Source organism: Nyctereutes procyonoides, unplaced genomic scaffold (assembly GCF_905146905.1).
Source record: "Nyctereutes procyonoides isolate TBG_1078 unplaced genomic scaffold, NYPRO_anot_genome, whole genome shotgun sequence".
Taxonomy (NCBI): Eukaryota; Metazoa; Chordata; class Mammalia; order Carnivora; family Canidae; genus Nyctereutes; species Nyctereutes procyonoides.
In genome coordinates, this window is record NW_026575142.1 from 20,384,899 (window position 1) to 20,398,177 (window position 13,279).

The 13,279-nt window shown below is 40.9% G+C and overlaps 1 protein-coding gene across 2 annotated transcripts in view; it reads right to left on the reverse strand.

The window, feature by feature from the left end:
* CSRNP3 (cysteine and serine rich nuclear protein 3) overlaps positions 1–13,279 on the reverse strand; it is a 152,652-nt gene that overhangs the window by 9,546 nt on the left and 129,827 nt on the right. The gene's annotated exons all lie outside the window — the stretch shown is intronic.

Here is a 13,279-nt window from a genome sequence, read left to right on the forward strand (position 1 = left end):
ACGTTCTTTAGGTAGACAGAATTCAAACATCTTAATTTTGCAAATCTGTCTGATTCGTGCTGATAAGTATGAACAAATAGTTCCCAAGCCCAATTTACCCATATAAATACACTTGAAGGATAGGATACATTAGAGGAATGATTCTCAGACTGCTCTAGGTCAAGTCTTAGGCAAGGGGGGTTCAAATGAAAGTCGGCATTCAATCCCCTGCCTTTTTTTTTTTTTTGCCATGTCATGTGGGGATGAATTCCAAACAGATGAAATTTTGGGTGAATTAAGTACCTGAAAGGACTATTTCAATGCCAAGTGATTATAAAGAGGGAAACACTACTGAAAATGTAGATTCAAAGTGCCAAAAGACAAGACAAAAACCCACAAAAACAAAAACACTCCCATTTGGGAGTTAAAAGGTACTCTTAGTAATAATGTCTCCTGGTTATTACCAAGTTATTAGCATATGTAAAAATAATAATGGAAAGAAATAAGGATGTGAAAATAATTCAATTCCACAAACACTGATTACTGCCTATTGCAGTGATGATAATGATATTAAGAAAGACCCAAGCTACCATATATTGAAAACCAGTCATTGGGCTCCATACTTTATATAAATTATCTCATCTAATTTGTACAATAGTCTTATGAAGTATGTTTTTAATAGTTGAGAAAATTGGAGCCTTGAGAAGATAATTTACCAAAGTCTAGCTAGTGTTTGTACTGAGAATCAAACTCAGGTCTATTTGACCTCAAAGCTAAAGCCAGGTTCTTGAGACCAGTGTAGAGTAAGAATACTTAGAGGAACCCTGTACATAAGAAAAAAAGGATATGGTTGCAGCCCCTTCCAAGAGCTGATCTCAGTGCTATAGGGTAGCAGACAAAAGAGCAGTACAAGCTTCCTTAGACTCATTCAGAAATGAAAAATATGATTCAGACACAGAGAACAAAAGCTCAGAAAAGAAGAAAAGAGGAAGCAAGCTAAAGATACAGGACATTTCTTTGGTACCTAATCTGTGAGCATGTGGTGGCGGACTTTCTAATGGAGATGCCAGTAGAAGAAGCTAGTCTAAGCGATAGCTGCCACTGTTAAACTTTCTCAGATGACTTTTGACTCATCTACTCTGGCCTGCAGTTAATTAGCAGACTATGCTGCCTAAGTTTGTGATAATATATTAGTCTTGGAGATTAGCTTCATGTATATTTTCCCCAACATAATGTGCACACACTGAGAAGGAGACCAAGTCAGGCTTGTTCACTACTTTATCCCCAGGCACTTTGTTAATTGCAGTCTGACAGCAATTGCTTAATAAATTTTTTTGAATAAATGAATGAGTGAATGAATGAATGAATGAATGCTTAAGCACTATGCTATACTGCCAGCCATTGTACTAGGTGTCAGGATTTACAGATGTATAACAATTCATCATCTAAAGAGCTTCCAGGGATCCCTGGGTGGCGCAGCGGTTTGGCGCCTGCCTTTGGCCCAGGGCGCGATCCTGGAGACCCGGGATCGAATCCCACATCGGGCTCCCGGTGCATGGAGCCTGCTTCTCCCTCTGCCTGTGTTGTGTCTCTGCCTCTCTCTCTCTGTGTGTGACTATCATAAAAAAATAAAAATAAAAAAAAATAAAGAGCTTCTAGCCTGGTGGAGAGATGATCACGCAATAAATATGATACAATGCAGTAAGGGAACAAAATATACGTGCAAGTTATAGATGTGGCAGGGAAGAGGAAATGATAGACCAGTGAAATGGAAGGACAGATACCAAGACACAGAGAAGGATTATTTAGTTCCTATTCTGATTCTACAGTCTCTCTCAAGGAGAAAACCTTCAAACCAGAAATGGGAGAATGGATATGTTAGTAAGAATTTTTTAAAAATAATTAATTAATTTAATATATTTTTTTAATTTTTTATTTATTTATGACAGTCACACACAGAGAGAGAGAGAGAGAGAGGCAGAGACACAGGCAGAGGGAGAAGCAGGCTCCATGCACCGGGAGCCTGACGTGGGACTCGATCCCGGTCTCCAGGATCACACCCTGGGCTGCAGGCGGCGCTAACCCGCTGCGCCACCGGGGCCGCCCTGTTAGTAAGGATTTAACATACAACAAAAGGTGGGGAAAGAGTGAGATAGTACTCAGCTGCTTCATGTGAGAATCTCCAGGTCCAGGCCATTCATGCTCTCGAGCAAAGAAAAAGTGTGAAGCTATAGTTGTTCAGTCTAACGTGTGAAGCACTATGGGGAAAGGAATCAAAAGATGATCAACATGGGAGTGAATTGTTTAAAAAGGAAAACTAATTGTAGGTAATATTCTAGAAAAGATGATTTAAACAAATGGTCTTTGTACATTTGAAGAAAGAGAGTAGTGACTACTGGAGTTATCGCTTGAGTTCACTAAAGAGAGAATGTCCACTTTTCATATTGAACCCCGTGCAGAACCTCAAGCTATAAAATAGATACAAGTGGAAGTAAGGTATAGAGAGCTCTGACCCCATGGAACACAACTAGAAAACCACTCTAGGCCTAAGATGCTCGGACAAAATTTTGTATGTTCTTTCCATGGAAGGGCAAAATGCAAACTCATTAATAAGAGTATGGTTGGATATGTGGATTTTTAGTTATTTGAACAGTTGAAAATGTCTCTAATAACAGTGATGCGGGGGAGGGGCAAGATGGGGGGGAGGGGCAAGATGGCGGAAGAGCAGGGTCCCCAAATCACCTGTCCCCACCAAATTACCTAGATAACCTTCAAACCATCCTGAAAATTTACGAATTCGGCCTGAGATGTAAAGAGAGACCAGCTGGAATGCTACAGTGAGAAGAGTTCGCGCTTCTATCAAGGTAGGAAGACGGGGAAAAAGAAATAAAGGAACAAAAGGCCTCCGAGGGGGAGGGGCCCCGCGAGGAGCCGGGCTGAGGCCGGGGCGAGTGTCCCCAGGACAGGAGAGCCCCGTCCCGGAGGAGCAGGAGCTGCACCAACCTTCCCGGGCGGGCAAGGGGCTCGCAGGGAGTTGGAGCAGGACCCAGGAGGGCGGGGATGCCCTCGGGCTCCCGGGGACACTAACAGACACCTGCGCCCCGGGAGAGTGCTCCGAGCTCCCTAAGGGCTGCAGCGCGCACGGCGGGACCTGGAGCAGCTCGGAGGGGCTCGGGGGCGGCTCCGCGGAGGGGGCTGCGGGGCGGGAGCGCGAATCCCACAGCGCAGGCCCCGGAGCACAGGGCGCCGGGACACAGCCCAGGATCCGGCCTCCCCCGGGACAGGCAGAGGCCGGGAGGGCCCAGGACAGCAAGGACGCTCCTGCCCCGAGCTGAGCAGATCAGCGGCCCCGCCCCGGAGCCTCCAGGCCCTGCGGACGGAGAACCGAGAGCCCCGAGCCCCGTAGTTCCTGCGGAGGCTGAATCCAGGCTTCCAGAGTTGCCATAGCAACTGCGACTGTTCCTCCTGGGGCCCCACGGGGTAAACAACCCCCGCTGAGCCCTGCAGCAGGCAGGGGCAGAGCAGCTCCCCCAAGTGCTAACACCTGAGAATCAGCACAGCAGGCCCCTCCCCCAGAAGACCAGCTGGACGGACCAGTGATACTCCCCCGTGTTCCAATACAACTTGTTTTTGGCCACTCTGCACTGAGCAAAATGACTAGAAGGAAAACCTCACCTCAAAAGAAAGAATCAGAAACAGCCCTCTCTCCCACAGAGTTACAAAATCTGGATTACACTTCAATGTCAGAAAGCCAATTCAGAAGCACTATTCTACAGCTACTGGTGGCTCTAGAAAAAAGCATTAAGGCCTCACGAGACTTCATGACTGCAGAATTTAGATCCAATCAGGCAGAAATTAAAAATCAATTGAATGAGATGCAATCCAAACTAGAAGTCCTAACGACGAGGGTTAACGAGGTGGAAGAACGAGTGAGTGACATAGAAGACAAGTTAATGGCAAAGAGGGAAACTGAGGAAAAAAGAGATAAACAATTAAAGAACTATGAAGACAGATTAAGGCAAATAAATGACACTCTAAGGAAGAAAAACCTACGTTTAATTGGGGTTCCCGAGGGCGCCGAAAGGGCCAGAGGGCCAGAATATGTATTTGAACAAATCCTAGCTGAAAACTTTCCCAATCTGGGAAGGGAAACAGGCATTCAGATCCAGGAAATAGAGAGATCCCCCCCTAAAATCAATAAAAACCGTTCAACACCTCGACATCTAATAGTGAGGCTTGCAAATTCCAAAGATAAAGAGAAGATCCTTAAAGCAGCAAGAGACAAGAAGTCCCTGACTTTCATGGGGAGGAATATTAGGGTAACAGCAGACCTCTCCACAGAGACCTGGCAGGCCAGAAAGGGCTGGCAGGATATATTCAGGGTCCTAAATGAGAAGAACATGCAACCAAGAATACTTTATCCAGCAAGGCTCTCATTCAAAATGGAAGGAGAGATAAAGAGCTTCCAAGACAGGCAGGAACTGAAAGAATATGTGACCTCCAAACCAGCTCTGCAAGAAATTTTAAGGGGGACTCTTAAAACTCCCCTTTAAGAAGAAGTTCAAGTAACTCTGAACGTGAATGGGCTTAATGACCCCATCAAAAGGCGCAGAGTTTCAGACTGGATAAAAAAACAGGACCCATCTATTTGCTGTCTACAAGAGACTCATTTTAGACAGAAGGACACCTACAACCTGAAAATAAAAGGTTGGAGAACCATTTACCATTCAAATGGTTCTCAAAATATACCCTAAAAACTACAGAACACTTCTGAAAGAAATTGAGGAAGAAACAAAGAGATGGAAAAATATTCCATGCTCATGGATTGGCAGAATTAATATTGTGAAAATGTCAATGTTACCCAGGGCAATTTACACGTATAATGCAATCCCTATCAAAATACCATGGACTTTCTTCAGAGACTTAGAACAAATTATTTTAAGATTTGTGTGGAATCAGAAAAGACCCTGAATAGCCAGGGGAATTTTAAAAAAGAAAACCATGTCTGGGGGCATCACAATGCCAGATTTCAGGTTGTACTACAAAGCTGTGTTCATCAAGACAGTGTGGTACTGGCACAAAAACAGACATATAGATCAATGGAGCAGAACAGAGAACCCAGAAGTGGACCCTGAACTTTATGCTCAACTAATATACGATAAAGGAGGAAAGACGATCCACTAGAAGAAAGACAGTCTCTTCAATAAATGGTGCTGGGAAAATTGGACATCCACATGCAGAAGAATGAAACTGGACCACTCTCTTGCACCATACACAAAGATAAACTCAAAATAGATGAAAGATCTAAATGTGAGACAAGATTCCATCAAAATCCCAGAGAAGAACTCAGGCAACACCCTTTTTGAACTTGGCCACAGTAACCGGAGAAGGACAAACAGTGTATGTTCTCATTCATTTGGGGAATATGAATAATAGCGAAAGGGAATATAAGGGAAGGGAGAAGAAATGTGTGAGAAATATCAGAAAGGGAGACAGAACATAAAGACTTCTAACTCTGGGAAATGAACTAGGGGTGGTGGAGGGGGAGGAGGGTGGGGGGTGGGGGTGAATGGGTGACGGGCACTGAGGGGTACACTTGACGGGATGAGCACTGGGTGTTATTCTGTATGTTGGTAAATTGAACACCAATAAAAATTAATTTATAAAAAAAAAAAACAGTGATGCTCAGCTCTTTTGCACACCAGTGAGCCTGGGAAGAGGGGTGTGGCACAAATACCAACAAGTATCAGCAGAGGTCATGGTGGGATGGTAAAGAGGAAAGTCCCCCTGTCCCCCTGAGGATCACTCCTCTGAGAGGATATCCTGAACTTGATCCTGTCTTGTTAAATATAGTTTTTAAATCAAAGCATGAATGAAGACTGAGAGGTGGGATTATCACATTGGAGGATGACAAGATCAGGTTTATTCAAATTAAAGAACAAACTTTATTGATTGCTCTGTATGTCATGTCCCACACTAAAGAGGATTCTTGCCTAGAGATGTACAAAGTTTTGATGATGCTGACCTGACTTACTGGGCTTTGTTTGTTTGCTTGCTTTTTGTTGTTTCTCTTTTACTGACTTAATATGAACAAACAAACTCATCAAGATCCAAAAAGCTCCCGTACCTTTAGTATGCACTCAGGGATAGAGCATCTACAACTTAAGGCAGGGAGGTGAGGAGGATAACGTAACATATTCCTGTATACCGTGGATACATCCCATCTAGAGTACAACGTCCAGATCAAATACCATGTTTCGAGGTAGACATTAATAAACAGCATTGTATCCAGGGAATGTAACTGGAGTGAAAATGTCAGAAAACCACACCCTGGAGGGATTAGTGGGAAGAACTAAGGATGTCTAATCCCATAGAACAGCAACACATGTGGAGAGCCACATGCAGAAGAATGAAACTAGACCACTCTCTTACACCATACACAAAGATAAACTCAAAATGGGTGAAAGATCTAAATGTGAGACAAGAATCCATCAAAATCCTAGAGGAGAACACAGGCAACACCCTTTTTGAACATGGCCACAGCCACTTCTTGCAAGATACATCTATGAAGGCAAGAGAAACAAAAGCAAAAATGAATTATTGGGACTTAAGATAAAAAGTTTCTGCACAGCAAAAGAAACAGTCAACAAAACCAAAAGACAACCTACAGAATGGGAGAAGATATTTGCAAATGACCTATCAGATAAAGGGCTAGTATACAAGATCCATAAAGAACTTATGAAACTCAACAGCAAAGAAACACACAATCCAATCATGAAATGGGCAAAAGACATGAAGAGAAATCTCACAGAGGAAGACATAGACATGGCCAACAAGCACATGAGAAAATGCTCCGCATCACTGGCCATCAGGGAAATACAATCAAAACCACAATAAGATCCCACCTCACACCAGTGAGAACGGGGAAAATTAACAAGACGGGAAACAACAAATGTTGGAGAGGATGTGGAGAAAGGGGAACCCTCCTGCACTGTTGGTGGGAATGTGAACTGGTGCAGCCACTTGGAAAACTGTGTGGAGGTTCCTCAAAGAGTTAAAAATAGACCTGCCCTACGACCCAGCAATTGCACTGCTGGGGATTTACCCCAAAGATACAGATGCAATGAAACGCCGGGACACCTACACCCCGATGTTTCTAGCAGCCATGTCCACAATAGCCAAACTGTGGAAGGAGCCTCGGTGTCCATCGACAGATGAATGGATAAAGAGGCTGTGGGCTATGTATACAATGGCATATTAGCCATTAGAAATGACAAATACCCACCATTTGCTTCAACGTGGAGGGAACTGGAGGGTATTATGCTCAGTGAAGTAAGTCAGTTGGAGAAGGACAAACATTATATGGTCTCATTCGTTTGGGGAATATAAAAAATAGTGAAAAGGATTAAAGGGGAAAGGAGGGAAAATGAGTGGTAAATATCAGTGAGGGATACAGAACATGAGAGACTCCTAACTCTGGGAAAGGAACAAGGGAAAGTGGAAGGGGAGGTGGGCAGGGGGATGGGATGACTGGGTGATGGGCACTGAGGGGGGCACTTGACGGGATGAGCACTGGGTGTTATGCTATATGTTGGCAAATTGAACTCCAATAAAAAAATAATTTAAAAAAAGAACAACAACACATGGAGCCCACCTAACCCGCCTGTCAAATATTGGCATATCCATCACCATTGCTTTCAAACACTTGGAGTTTGGAGAACAGGAGCAGGATTTATTCTGTTTGCCTCGAAGGCAGGACTAGGGTCAGAAGATATAATTAGATGGCAGCATACTAGTTAATGTAAAGATGACCTCTCTAGCAATTACAGCTGGATAAATAGAATTGGCTCTCTCAAAAAGCAGTATTCTCTGGGTCATGAAAGATGTGTAGTAAGTGGCTTTGTAGAGGACATGGTTTTGTGGTATGAGTTAGATAGACAATCTAGTCACTAATTCTCTGGCAAACTGAAGAAAAATATCCATATTATTTTGATATTCAGTCAAATCTTATAATTCTTCTGCTCATTACTTGTTAACTACAGGTGGCAAACTGGAACCAATTTAATTATGCCCTCAAAGAACCAGGAAGATTTGATTGTTTTGTCAGCTTCTAAGAACTTCAACAACCTGAATTTACAATGTGTCTGTGGCTTATGTACCACCACTAAAGTCACCAAAAAGGATGATAATATCAACATATAAGACGTATAAACCTTCATATGTTCTGTTATCCTCCCTCTGGTTTAGATCAACATTGTTTCTTTCAGTGGTGGCTACTAAGCCAAATAAATCCAACAGTGTACTGGTAAATATTTAACAAGGATGTCTCTGGAAAAAAAATAAAAAGTTCAACACATTGTGTTTGTCAAGTCCTATGGTGTAAATAGTGTCATCATGGCTGATTTCAAGCTACCATTGGGAGAATATATGCACAATACACTTTAGGTGAGCAACTTTTGTGAGCTGGCTGGAGCACACCACTGGATGCACCCCATAGTTTAATCAGGAGAATCAGTTCAATTGATTTCTCCTGAACCCCAGAGGATCAATGTATATTGCATAGGAAGGATGTAAAGATTACATATGCTTAATTGTTCTATTAAAATTAAATACCAGCAATATTTTGAAAGAACATATTCTTAAATATATTGCATTTGCCCAGGGCTGAAGCCCAGTCTCTCAGTCTCCATCGCTTTGATCAGGTGTATTTTTTCTGTTTTTCATTTGGTGTTGGAGCAGGCCTCCATTTAGGTATACATTCTGGAAGCAGTGGCACTAACTGTGCTCTTGAGCAAGCTGTACAGAGTCTAACAGAGAAGTTCTGTAGGGATAAATGGAGGTAAAAAATACCATGACCAGCAGACTCTGATCTGTCTGATAAAGAACTATAGTATGATGAATTAGTTAAAGACACATCCAAAAGTTTGGAAACATAGATTTGAGATAATAGCCCGTGTCAACCATTTCTCATAATCCTTTATATTTTCGAGAGCATTTAGGATATTTACCTAGAGGTTAGTAAATCACAAGACTGTTTAAGAGATACAAGGAACAGGGCTAGAGGTTAAGGTGGAGAATTGTGTTGTATGGGTGAGTCACTAAGCGAATAAAGCACAACCATAAGGGTAAGATTTCAGGTGAAGAAAATTTAGGTAGAGATTTTTAAAGGGTTGATCATTAAAAGAAGAGTTACCACCTGGCAATTTTTTTTTTTTTTAATAAAGAGAGAGTGCAAACAACCAAGCATTACTCAAGGAACATGTGACTGAAGGATTGAGAAAACTAATTCTGGGAAGTAATTGGAAGTGGTACCAGAGTGCAGACAGTCCTTTGATCTCAGAAAGGAGAAAAAGAACAATCAAGATTGAAAAAACATTGAGAAGGAAAGCCAGTCAAAGCTGTGAAAGCTAAATTAAATTTCTTAGAACAAGGTAGTAGAATCCAGTAAGATACAACCCAGAGGCAATTGGAATGCCAAGGCTCTTTGAAACATAAATGGCTGCCTAATGCATTTTACAGATACATGAGAAATGGGAATAAAGGCTAATGTAATTGTTCAACAATGTGGTGCAGATGATGAAATCTAAGCACTTAATTTGGAAAAGAGTACAGTATTAAGATGACCGCCTTGATTACTGTGAAGAGTATGACATCTTTGAATGGGCTTGACAGGCAAAACGGATACTCTCTGTAATTCAGAAATCTAAAGCTAGTTATTTCTTCTAGGAACAAGCATTTTATTCATTTAGCTTTCTCTATTGATTGTTTTTTGACATTGTTTGGAGCACCAACACCATCAACAAAAAAGACACCTGAGCGCCCAAATAGAATTGGATTTTTTTTCCTACACATCTAATTGGATATATTATTTCCCAATGTGGCTAGCTCATAATTTGATTAAGAGATGGATTTCGAAATAAGAAGCGATTTTACAGTGAAAAACTAAATTCCTATTCTTACTCGTTTCCAAAGTGTGTAGTGTGTGTGTAGTTTGTTTCAAGAAGTGTGTGGTGTATGTTTCTGTCTACAAATCTTTCACCGAAAGGCAGCATCAGAAGGGGTGCCATTACAGAGGCAGGTTCTCTATTTGGAACCTAGTGAAACGCCCTGGGAAGACTTGGCACAGTGGAAAGAGGAACTTCTCCTTACAGCTCTGGGCTGTTGGTTCTCAAATAAGGAAAAGGGAAATGACTCGGTTCCACGTCCAGGGGGTTTCCTGTGGTGTTGCGGCTGGTCTCCATGGGGAGGGCTTTGGAAAGTGTTTGTCTTGTCAGAAGTTGTCTTCTCTCTCTTACTCCATAGCAAGCTCACTGCCACTCACAGAGGACCACCTCCAGCCAAAGCCAAAGTGGAGAAGTTTGTACAATCCTTGCTTTCCTCTTTTAACCCTGTTCTGTGCCAGCAAACCTCCTGCTGCCCCAGTCAAAATAATGGAATCAATTTAGCTACATTTATTTTATTACTTACTCCAGAGGTATTAGTATTTCAAGACAAATGTTACATTAAAAGTCAAATTTTTAAGTATCAGAGTGATATTTTTGGATAGCGAATGTTTTTGGAAGCTAATTTTAGATTTTGGATAACTAAACCCTAGATAAGTATAGTCAATGATATTTTAAAAATCATAAAAGTTAATATACTAGAGGAATTATAATTAAAATATACAACTGTTGGGGATCCCCCTGGGTGGCTGAGCGGTTTAGCGCCTGCCTTTGGCCCAGGGTGTGATCCTGGAGTCCCGGGATCGAGTCCTGTGTTGGGCTCCTGGCATGGAGCCTGCTTCTCCCTCTGCCTGTGTCTCTGCCCCCCCGCCCCCCCATCTATCATGAATATGTAAATTTAAAAAAATCTTTTAAAAAATATACAACTGTTTCTTCATTCGGTCTTCTCAGATTTTTTTTTTAAAGCAAACTGGTCCGCATTGCTATGATCTTTTATTAGGTTCGTGTGACATGTTTCTGAGTTTCTAAATATTTTCAACACAGAGAGGCTAAAATCAGACACCTTAGAATCCCATTATCTTTTTGCTTGGTATTCATTTGAAAGGAGCAATGATATCCAAATGTCTTCTGTTTACATCTTCACCAAAAAGGGAAGTTGCGTGTTTTCACTTATCAATGACAAACCGAGCCATGACTGCCTCTCCAACTTCCAACACTAAGTACGATTAAAAATAAAAGATGAATCAATAGGAGAATGCTTTCTTTCTTTCTTTCTTTCTTTCTTTCTTTCTTTCTTTCTTTCTTTCTTTCATCTTCTTTCTTTCTTTTTTTTGTTCTTCTTTTCTTCTGCAGCTTATTAAAGAAAAAGCATAAAAGTCGCTGAATACAAATTACAGTATCAGAATATATTACTGCCTGATATGGAAGGTTCTTGTAGGTGTGTGGCTCTCCCAACATTCATCACATGTATAATGCGCCTCAAAGTTCGCCACAATAAATCTTTTGGTTCTCAGATAGAATTATAGTCTCCCAGCTGCTAAAAACCACTGTACACAGTACCAAACCCCAGAACGGTATGACTCCCTATAGGTACAGAGATTGGCTTTTCCACTGCCTAGGGGGGATAATCAATTAATTTTAGAATAAGAAGTAACAGGATAATATAACCAGTTTTCTATTGAGTGAGTCAGTGTTTAACATCATTGAGTTTCTTTTTCTTCAGCACACATGGTCCAATAATTTACTTATCCCACTGGGTCTTTGTTAAGATTAAATTGAATGATGTTTACCAAATGCCTGGCAAATAAAAATCACTTAATGAATGGCGGCCATTACTATTGTTTTGCCAATATTTGATTGGGAATGACTTTGTTCTTTGAGTAGGGCATAGAGTTGGTTTACAGTGGTTTAGAAAGGTAGAGGGCAGATTTCAAAAGCAAATCTAAGACTTACTATTAAAATAAGCTATATGCAAAGCAATCAGGAAAAACAATAATAACAGTGGGCTGCTACCAAAAAAATCTTAAGAGACTTCCAGTGAAATTTGTCAAAAATATCACCAAAGGAAATATGAGATAAGCTCTAGGCTAGATTGTGCCTCGCTTAATTTAAGCAATGGCCTTCTTATACAATTGGGAGCAAGGCAGATACATAAATTGCAAAATACATAAAAACAAGGTATTTTAAAACACACAGCACACCTCTGCTGTCTGACTTTGTACTGGGAACTAGAGTTACACGTAACACAGGTGTGCTCATTGGTGCTTCAGTGATTTAATAAGAGGCTCTTTATGTTAAGTATCCTGGATTACCTAAAAAACATTTCCTTTGTCCCATAATAGTGGGAGAGCATTCCTATATTTTGATAGGCTGATGGATCAGTACATGTTTAAAGACTGTCTTTGGTTGATGAAAGATGTTTTCTGAGCTGTGTTTCTCTCCACTTAATCTCTAATATGGCCTGGACACATCTCTGACATCTCTTTACTAACTCAAAAGCCTCTCCAAAATCAGTATGTTCAAAAATAGTCTCATTATCTATCCCTTCCCTTCCAGTCCCAGGCCCAACTTACTTCTCTTCCTGGATTCCTTGCCATATCCTCATAGAGAAAGCTACTTTTACCCACAACCTGTTCATTTGTGTAAGCCAGAAATCCAGGAATCATTCTTGACTCCTCCTTTTTTTTTCCCTCTAAGTATCACAATGTTCATTGATAGATACAAATAAATAAGATCAGGGCAAGAACATGATTTGAAAAATTATGTAGACCTAATTTCAATACTATAATAAGAGGGACCAATTCAAATCATTACCATTTGTTTCACACCCACAAAACCACGTCAAGGGCAGGAATGGTCTCTAAAAATTGATCAGTTTTGTGCAAGTAAACCATGTTTCTTTTAAAGACTTATGTGCTAGCCCAGGTTCAAGGATATTAAAATCTAGCACATAAATCCTATTACGGAGGTAGAAATACAGGCAATATACTATTACAGCAACAAGTAACCAGATTAAGAATTTTTCTGTAACAACCAAATGGATAATCAAATATTGCAACAACACAATATTACTGAGAAAAGTGCATTTCTACAGTATCCAGTATTGCTGTTCAATCTTCTAACTTCAAACAGCCTACAGTAACCGGCAGCAAAGATGGTCCTTGCCTGCTGGAAGATTTAGGATGTAATTATCACATGCAACTAAAATACTATCTGAACATTAAAGATACTCCTAAAATATTTGATGGTAGACTATGATTAAGACATTACACTACAAAAAAATCCTTATGCAAAGGGAAACACTAACTGATGTGCTTCTGCTTTAAATATTGTGAAAACATTACAGCGGAATGACTTTT